Here is a 10,434-nt window from a genome sequence, read left to right on the forward strand (position 1 = left end):
GGAGATAAATCTGAAAGCTTTTAGTTATACATGAGCATTCTTCAGAGCCTGGGGGATATCTGACATCTCTTGTATCAGCAGCAGCTGTCCATTAGCAGGAGAGTGGTTTGACAAAGTACAGGGTAGGGAGTTCCTGATCATCTTCACCAACATGTGACATCTATCTTAGCTGCATTTAATTTTTTATGACTGTAGATAAGGGTTGCTTCTGTCTTGTTAGAGATCCATCCTCAGAATGCATCTTGCTGAGCAGATACTTGAAAGTAAGCTACATTAAATGTCAATTCACTCTAAGTATTCTCTTCAAGGTTTCTTCCTTCAGATTAGATACTACACAAAAAAAGCCCTTGTCATTACTCAGTAAAATCAAACACTCAAGAGAGGTCAAATTTAAAATTCTCTCTGAAATTTGTGTGTATGAGCATTATGCCCTTCTGAAAATTCCTCCTGTTTTGTTTTTTAACTTCAGTAGAGTTATGGACAGATTTCACCAGAACTTCATGAGGGTAACTAGTCATGAGTCCTTGACACTGAAGTTGTGCCAGCCATAATTCTGTATAAAATACAGAGATATACATGTTGGTAGGCTTTGGCACATTTGAACTGGGCACTCTGGGAGGTCACTCAAGGCACAGGAATACTAATAACTAAGAAGCAAGTTTGGCATGAAAACCTGGATAAAAATGCAAACTGTGGAGAATATATGGAGAATAAATAGTTGTCAGGTGTCTCAAATTACACAGTTTTGTCTCCTGACTCTTCTAATCAGGTTTGACTCTATTAGATGATGCTGCTGCAATTTAACTTTTTTTTATTACACTCTGCTCTCAAGCAGATGATCAGAACTTGTTTGCTTAAGTGAATTGTACTCTGAAACAAAAGCCTCTATCAGGAGTTGAGTGTTTGAGCCCAGCCTCTGAAAGTGGTGTGCCACTTTCCTCTCCTGTAATTGGGCTGTCCATGAATTGGCAGGTACAGAGTGAGCAAGGGATTAGTTATTGCTGGAAGATGATGACTCAAAGTGTTTCAGGGGCAGACAATGAAAGCTCTGTTTCATAATGGCCGTGGAATAAAGTTGCTTTTAAGGCTCTGATCTGTTTCAAATATGATGTATGAAATGTTCCTTTGTGGTGTAGAAGCCTATTCAGAGAGAAGATTTCACACTCACAGGAGCTTTTAATCAGCTCAGTGTGGGTGCATTTCACATTTAAGAGGCTCAAGAGAGCACATGAGAAACAACTGGTGACTTGGATGTGGTTTGTCATCATCATCCCCTGTCTGTGTCAGGTCTCACTGTCCCTGTGTGCCTGAGCTGAGAGCCAAAGGGCAGTGTCACCTCACCTGGGACCTCCTAAACCAGGGCTCAAGGTGCTGAATGCAGAAAAATAAATAGAGGAAGTCTGTGAAATTTTTCACTTGGACTTTCATCTCTTCACTGTGGCTTTTTCATCTTTGAATGAGCATTGCCTTTCCCTGAGAGCTCCAAGCATGGGTTGTGCTCCCTCTCTGCCTTCAAACTTCTCCCTCCCCTGTTATAATCCAATGCTTTACTCTGAGAAATCTTTTTATTTCTTCCAATTCCCCCCAGAAAACATCACATTGCTCCAGGATTGGAGCATCCTGGTTCCAGCTGGGGCCCCTCAGCTGCTCAGAATCTGGGACTGCATCCCCTGTGCCTGGGGCACCCCTGGGTGATCCCTGCCAGCCCTGGGGAGACAAATCCTGGGCAGGAGCAGGGAAAGGGGAGGGATGGCTGATGGGCACCATGCTGTGCTGGCCCTGCCCTTCTCCAAGGGGAGAGACTGAGTGGAATCCACTGCAAATCCAGGGAATTTTAGGCAAGGAGGCAGAAATGGCAGAGGCAAAGCTGAGCCTGGTGAAACAGGAAGAAAGAGGCTGCGCTGAGATTTGTTTCTTTGTTTGTTTCCCCTTAAGAATGGAGGCTCATGTTAATTGCCAACAAGTGGAGTGGGATCTCCCAGCCCAGACTGATTGGCCAAGCACAGTGAGCAGCCTGGTAAATGTTTTTTCTCTGGGGTAACTTGCTCTGGTGCCTGGGTCTGGCTCACTCAGGGCTCAGGACATCGTCGGGGAAACTTGGTAAGAGATGTTTAGTATTACAAAATGCATTTTTATTTGTTTGTTTGTTTTGTTTGGGGTGTTTTTGTCCTTTGCTGATGCTTTTCACTCTGACTTCACTGGAGGACCACATGTGGTTAATACAGGCTTTGAAAATGCATCTTGAGTGAGCTGTAAAACCCTCACTGACCTTGTCTGGCCCTGGAGGATGGTGCCATGCTGCCTGTGAGAAATGAGGTGGCAGAGCTGGGAGAAGCACTAACCAGGGTGGGCACCTCTCCTCTGCCCCCTGTTTTGGCAATGGGTCTGGGCAGGAGCAGTTCATTTCTTACTGTGCTCAGCAGCACTCACCTCCTTAGAGCTTTGTATGAACACTTATCTTGCCATTTCATCCACAATGGTTGGATCTCTTGGAAGAAAGCACTGCACTGTCACAGAAACCAGCTGTCATAACAAAGCCCTGGCAAAAGCCCATTTCCAATCCACCTGGTCCCTCTGCTGAGCATGCTGTGGATGTTTGGTGGATTTGGAGGTGCTCTTAGCTTTGGCTTGTTAAATTCATGTGCTCCACACCCTAACACTGGGCTTCACTTGCTGCCTGCAGCCTGATTTTATTTTTATTTTTGGAAAAGGATGTTTATCCAGGCTCTAAAATACTGTCAGGATTGTACCTTAATCAATCAGGCCTTGGTAGCCCTCAGTCCAGCCCCTGAGAACTGTTCCAGTTCCAGCTGTATTAGAGGAGCTTGCTCAGTCTGGTAGCTGGGCAAGGACAGACTTTTGCTGGCTCTTTGTTTCTCTGGGTGCTAACACATTAATTACTGTCTCTCTCCACCCCTTGCTGCTGTTTGTAAGAAAGTGGCATTAAAGAACCTGTTCTGCTTATTCAGCAAGAGTTCTCATCAGCAGCAATTCATAAACCACTTTGGAGTGGGTCAGTACTGCTTCACCATCCCTTGAAGCAATACTGAGTGGCACAGAACTTTTAATTGGGGTCTGGTGGTGTCACTGAAATGTTGTTTCTTTGTGAAATAGCTGTCCCTATTCCTTTCTGTAATACCAAAAAATAGCCATTATCAAGTAGAGAAAGGTGCCATATTAATATTCTGTAAATTAACAGCATCCATTATTAAAAAGTCTGGTTTTTAACCTCTCATGCAGTACCCTGTGCTACCATTTATATTTTAGCTTGAGCATGTGAAGGAACTCCTCCCCATCTTGGTGAGGTTCTGTGTGGAGTGGGGATTGGGACTTCAGGGTTCCTTGTCCAACTCTGTGTGTGGTGCAAACCCTCTGGTATGAAGTAAATCTGGGGGGGAAAATTGATATTTTTGATCCTTAGGATGTGTGTGTGTGTGTTGTAAAACATAGTGGCTCTGTGAGTGAAAGGAAGTGTCTCCAAGTTAAAACAATTTTCTTGCCTTTCTTGTTTAGGTACTGCAGTCTGGGTGGTCCAAACTCAATTTTGTTGGGATTAAATGAATTTAGAGAAAGTTTTCTGGGAGAGTGTCCAAAATTCTGTGATCTCCCAGGGCCCCTTTGCCCTCTTCCCCCTTCCACTCTGCCTGCCTGGCAGAGACAAAATGCTTGGGCATGCACAGACCCACAGGGGATGGCACCATGGCAGTGAAACTGAGGCAGGTCAGATGAATTTGCCCTGCAGCTGGATCTGGTTTCCAGATGTGGAGCTGGATGCACCCTGTGTGAGATGGGTTGCCCTTGCCTTTGGAAATCTCTGGAGAGAAAAGAGTGATTTCTTACCATGGCCTGTAAACTCTCAGTGAAAGTGTTGGGATTCTTTTCTATTCTGGAATTGGATTAAAAAAGGAAGATTTATGAAACAGAGATAATGAGGAACTGGAATATTGGGGACCCTTCCTCTGACCACCTACTAGCTGGTTTTGATCTGGTGATTTGGGGAAAAGAAAGATTCAAAATTCCTGAGCCTTTCACCATCTTGCAAAAAAAGAAACATCAGTTTGGGGTGCAATGATGACTTGTCTGTGCTGTGGCTGTTTCACTGAGCTGGTATGTTGTGAATGGGTAACTCCTGGAAGTGCCAAAATGCTTGTTTTACTCCTCCTGTGACAGGGGTGATGCTGCAGAGCTGTGGGATGGCTCAGCACAGACATGAGTTCTGTGTGCAGCTCTCAAGCAGGCTGTCAGTCCTGCAGGGGAAGGCACCCAGCTCAGTTCAGCTTTCATTCATGTATCTCTTAGGCATTATGTGCATTGTGGGATTCAGCTGTTATTTTCTGTGACCTGAATGAAGGGATTTTGCTGTAGTAACATCACATCCAAGGGTGCTCAGCTTCCTTTGTAGCACTCTTCTGTAAATCCACCTAGAAGGAGAACTCAGCTTTGGTAACTGTGTTTTTACCCCACACAGGCTTCTTTTTCAGGTTCCCATTTAATTTATCTGGTTTTGGTGCTTTTGAGGGGTTCTACTTTTCCTGGAGTGGAAGAAAACACAAACATGCAGGTCAATTGCCTTAGCTGCAAAAATGTTCCTCTCTGAATGTGCAAATTTGGTTAACAATTATATTGCTATTTTGCCTGAGTCAGTGGTAAGAGCTGCACACTTGGAGTGGTGTGATTCACCTCTCTGTGTGCTTTTGCTGTTATTCACAAGGAGCAGGGATAAATGCTCTCAGTTGAAGCAGTAGATTACAGAACATGAATCAGTGATAAAAATGTGCAAATGGACCTGACATCAGTGGTGTAGCTGAAATATTTTTTCATGATTGCTCTTAGGGATTTGCAGTATCTGTCCCCACCATCTTTAATAGGTAGCTGTGCATGAATCAAGTAATACAATTTCAGTCAAGAAGCAACCTGCCAGTGGGAGGAAGTGTATGAACATAAATTACATAATTATTATTCCTCTTGCTTCCATGCATTTAATCACAAAACAGCAGAAGCCTGAAGATACAAAATAAACCTTAAAGGCATCATAATCTTAAACAACAGTACCAACACACCAACATGTGCCCTGTAAAATAGAAAATATTAGTAAAAGAGTGGCACTTCTTAATTCATTCTCCTCTTTTGTGATCATTAGGCAATAGCACTAAATTAACTCACTGGATTTGCTTACCAAGTCAGCAATTCTTGAAGCTGCAGAGAACTGAAAACTTATTGGGGTGTGTGGATGGTACCTCCTCTTATTAGAGAAGAAAAAAGAGGGGATTTTATCTGTGTTTTCTTAGGGCAGCTCTCCCTGTGTGATGGATAGAACTGGATGCAGTGATTGTGCCTGAATCTGCTGAGAGCCTGCAGCAACAGACCTGGGGGGAAAAGTGCTTCATCTTTTGGAGCTGGCTGCTGACACCAAGGTCAGCCAGGGAGTGTTTGACTTGTGAACTGTGTTCCTGTTTATGAAAGGAGAGCAAGAGTCCTGCAGTGGATTCTCATCATCAAGCAACACAATTTCTTTTGTAGTCAGTCCCTAATCAAAATAAAATTATTTCTTCTTGCCCATGGATGGGCATGAAGAAAGACTGGAGTCTGTCTCTATCTCCAATCTTTTCCCTCTTTTGGGTACATTTCAAATATTGAGCTTGCCTTGGAGGTACAGGAAGAGGATCAAACACTGAGTGCTTGAGTGTGGCCATGGATGTGTCCTTTGCAGTAGATGACAAGCAGTGTACCTCGGACTGGGGACATGCTCTGGGGAAGATCTTTTAGATTTAGGTGTTGTAGATATTTGTTCTGGCACTGAGTGTTTGCCATTGGCCCTTGGCTCCCTCAGCAGTGATTTTGGCTCTTTGCTCATTTTCCCCTGGGCTGAACCCTCCTGCTGTCTGTGGACCAGAGCCTTGGGTTTGTCCCTGAGCCACCTGAGGTCCCCCAGAGCCAGAGGCAATGTCACATTGTCCCTGCATGGCCTGCCACCCTAACCCAGCCTGGGGAAGGGCACACTCCCCATGGGGGCTGGAACAGGAGGGGATTTGTGCCCAGAGCTGTCAGGGTGGATGTGGCCCCGGGGGTGTCCTGCACTCCAGGGCTCAGGAGGGGCAGGGGGTGCCAGCAGAGCTGGCTCAGGACTCCAGTGCAGCCCAGAAAATGACCCTGGAATCTTATTTTGGTTACTTTAATTCTGTATACATCACAAACAAACAAGCCATAATGGGAAAACCATTTTATCAATATCCTGTGTCAATGATATGGAGATTAAGGGCAGCTGGATCCCAGCACAAGCACAAAATGTTGGGCAGAGCATTCCTATGCAATTTAATCCTTTAATCCATGCAGTAAATAAATGGTTTTGATCTGAAACACAATCACTTTGATTACAGCAGCAGAGGGGCATATTTTTTTATTCTGCATATTTTTTATCCTGCATTTTTTTTATTCTGCTGTGCTATGTGGACTAAGAAGAACAAGACTGGTGGGGGAGGTTTGACAGGGTGGGCCCAATAAATGCACTCTCCTCCTGGCATTTAGACAAATTAATCTGTGGCTAAGGACACTGTCATTAGCAGGACAGACCAAGGCTCAGTTCCTTGTCACCCATCTCTCAGGTATGAGAAGGATTCTCCCCAGAGAGTTTTGTTGTCAGAAATTTTCCTTTCAGAAAGCAATATAGTTGTTGTTCTTTTTAAAACTATCTTCAAATGAAAATAATTTTGATTATTTGATTTTTAAAATATTCAATGCATTTTATATGGAAAATTTTACCTTCAAAGTCTGAAAATAGTAAAAATCAATTTTTAATTTTTTTCAGTTCAAGCAGACATGTAGTCAATTCCAGCTTTTTGATGGGATGCTGTTGGGATGTTCTCAAATTTACAAGCACTCCACTTTCATGTCCAATTAATACCAAACCTTATGCTTATTTTTTAAATGTTAAAAAAAATATAACAGTTGGGCTTTCTCACTGTGCTAGTGTTGACTTATATTTTCAGCTGACCTACAGCTGTATTTAAAGGAACCTTATGCTTTGGGGCTACCCAGTTAAAATAATTGGGTGCAGCACAATGTGATGTACTCAATTCCACAGTGAGGGGGAGCAGATCACTGTCATTAAAGGTGGTGAGTTATGTTGAGAGTATGAATTTACATGAGGTGAGAAAAAAAAAAAAAAACCCAAGTGATTTTTGGACAGAGATGCATTTAACAAAGAATTTGAAAGGTTCATTCAGAAAATGATGAATCTTTTCACATCCTGAGTGCAGCACCAAGTAAATAAAGCAGCATTCTCTGTTCCCAGCCTGCAGGGAGGTACTGGAGGGGTCCAAATAAAAAAGAAACAAATGAGGGCAGTTGAGATGATCCAGCCCTGGCTGGAATTGCAGTGGGAGCCCTGTCCAGGTTCTGTGCCAGAGCTGCCTCCTTGCAGGGATGGGGCTGGGAAACTCCAGGGCCAGAGCTGATGGGGGGAAAGTGAAGGAGAGCTTGAGTAGGATGGATTACAATAATCTGGTTAAATTAATTGGGATCTAAATGGGGCAGGCCTCTGAACATCTCCTGAGTAAATATTGGCAGGGTTCAGGGAGTGTTGAGTTGAGTTTGTCCTTCACAGACACCTCTGGGCATCTCTGTTCTGTGTTTGCACTGGGGCTCTTGAGAACCTGTGGGTTTTAGCCACCTCTTAATGGCAGTGGTGCAGCTCAGGAATCTCAAGTTTATTCTTGATTTGCTCTAATCCATTGTATTAGAAGGGCCACTGGGCCCCTTAAATCAAATTTTACTGTCCAGAGTCTTTCCCTGATTTCTCTCTTTCTCAGTTTTGCATCCCAAACCTGTTGGCCTTTTCCAAAATTCAGAAACTATCATCCCACATCACATGTGGATCCAGCCTTGGTGGCTCTTGGGAGTTTATTTAAATTATAATTTGTTTGTAAAATCCTTTTTCTTGAAGTGTTATGGAGCATATTATTCCTGTTTATTTTTCTTTAAAGAGAAAAAGGATGATGTTCTGGACCCAATTTTATTTTTAAGACCATAAATAGTTACATTTTGATTTTTGATTTATCAATCCCTTGTGATGTCTCACACAGATATTTTTAAGTGTAGAGCTTAAACTTTTTGTGAAAGAACTGTCATTTTCTCTATCTACATGCTGCCCACTGCAGTGGGGTTTTTATTCATCTGTGAAGTAAAGAGTGAAGTGATGAGGCACTTTCCTCAGAAATCCAGAGGGGCTTTTTACAGCAGTTTTTAAAATGTAATATTTTAAGTCTGATTTTCCATCCCAGGAGCTATAAATCACACCTGCTTACAGAAATGTTTGGAATTCTGTGGACTAATGATTTGGAAGTGCTATCACAGGAAAACAATGGTGTTGCACAATATTTGGCTCCCCCAGGAAATTGCAGAGCTGTCTCAGTGCTCAGGAGGTTTAAAACTGTCAGTGCCTGGTAAAGATGAGTAATAGCAATCCTAGGTGTTCTCAGCCTTGAGTTTTAAAATTGTTTTCAACTCTCAATGCAAATGTCCCTTTCAAGGTGAAAAATGTCACACCAGAAAGGCTGAAAAGTTTCCAGGCAATTACACTGGTGAATAAGTGTGTATGGATTCCTGATAACTTCAAAATAAGCTCTTTTAAAATAAATAATAATAGGGGAAAAGACAAGAGGCCCTTGTAATTTATATATGGGTTGACTGGAGAAAATACAGCACTGAGTAAATCTGTAAGGCTATTTAGTGACTGCTGAAGTCTAGGAATGATTTTTTTCAGTTCTGCACTGAGGTTGCCCCTGCAGACCAGCTCCAGCAAGGCTGTCAGGTGTTGTGTGATGACATGATCTAATCTCAGTCAAGGATGTTCAAAGCCCCAGATTTCATTTGGAACTGAATAAAATACAAACCAGTATTTACTAGTATTACTACTATAATAATACAAACCAGTATTAATGGGCAGTAGCCCATCCAAGGTTTATCTCCTGTTAATTTGGCAGGATATATAAGCAGCAAACGTGGTTTCACCTTTTTCTCTGCTGCAGAGAAGATGAAGCCTTTCACAATAACCTTTTCCATGTTCATATGATGACAATAATGTGGGTACCAGTTCCACAGATTCCACAGGACCAGTTCCTCCTTTGGCCTTCTCCTGGCAATTTTAGGAAGATTAAAGACAGAGGCACAGAGAGTGTTGTCACTGCTGTAATTGCAGCTGTGCAAAGGAAGGTTTATATTTCAGAGGGCAGGCAGGAATTTGTTCCATGTGTGTTGTGGTTCTCAGAATTTTCTCTTGGCATGTGGTGGTTGGTTGATGGGCACCCAAATGGCAACATATTCATGTTTGACACAACTGAGATTTAATAGCTGTGCTGTCCCTCTGCAGAAAACAAGAATCCCTGTATGTCAGGATACCAACATGCTTCCTTGAAACTATTGTTTGTAGGCCCTTGGAAAAATGACTTTTTAATCCCTGTTCAGCAAATTCCCTTATGCAAGAGAGAGTTTTTAATCATTCTTACTTAGTGTGAATTTGAAATAACCCATTTCCAAAGAAATATCTACACCTGACTGCAATTCTTTCTCCCATCATTATCCTTTAGGGGAATAGTACAAAAATGTGCCTGGAGAAACCTGGAGGCCCTCTTAGTAAACTGCACCAGGTCTGCAAGGAAAGGGGCTATATTTAGATGCTTTAAAAAGGGCAGAAATAAATCTGGTGTCATTTGGTATCAGGCACAGATTTGTAGTCTAAATGGAAAGAGCAAATATTTCTTTTAACATTGTGACTCTGAAGCATAATAAGTAAAAGAGCTGAAAATACAAATGTAAAGCAACTTTTCTTTAGGCAAAAAGGAGCAAAGAAGGATTAAAGCAGGTAAAGGAAGCACACAAATGGATAACTGGAGGAAAGAATTATGTGAATCATGTACTACAGACAACTTTCAAAGATATGAGGCTCTACAGCCATTTTTATCCAGTGCTTTATGGCTGCAGTCTGGAAAATTGCTCACACACGTGTGACATGGAAGCAATTCCAGTGCTCTCAGTGAGTCAGGAACAAATGGGGCAGCCATATGGGAATATGTTTTCCAGCTCAGAGCTATCAGACTCTGCTTTGTGCTGTTCAAAGCACCCAGGGAAGTCAGTGGGAATTTGGGCCAGTTGGGGATTTCATCTGGAGCTCATTTGGAGCAGTCTCAGAGCAGAGCTTGTGTTTCCTTTCAGGATGTAAGTGGCACAAAAAGAGAAATCAGGCATCATTTCACCCTTTGATGTGGTCTTTTCGGGACAAAACACATTCTGATTGCTGCTCAGGAGGGAGACCTGGGGCACAGCATGGCTTACCCTGCAGGGATTCACCCTCCCAGCCCTGGGGATTGCAGGGCTGAGCCAGAGCTGGGAGAGAAGGAAGGGCCAGGCAAGCCTCCTGCCAGAGACAGTGCTGGCTGC

Source organism: Serinus canaria, chromosome 14, assembly GCF_022539315.1.
Source record: "Serinus canaria isolate serCan28SL12 chromosome 14, serCan2020, whole genome shotgun sequence".
NCBI classification, from domain to species: domain Eukaryota; kingdom Metazoa; phylum Chordata; class Aves; order Passeriformes; family Fringillidae; genus Serinus; species Serinus canaria.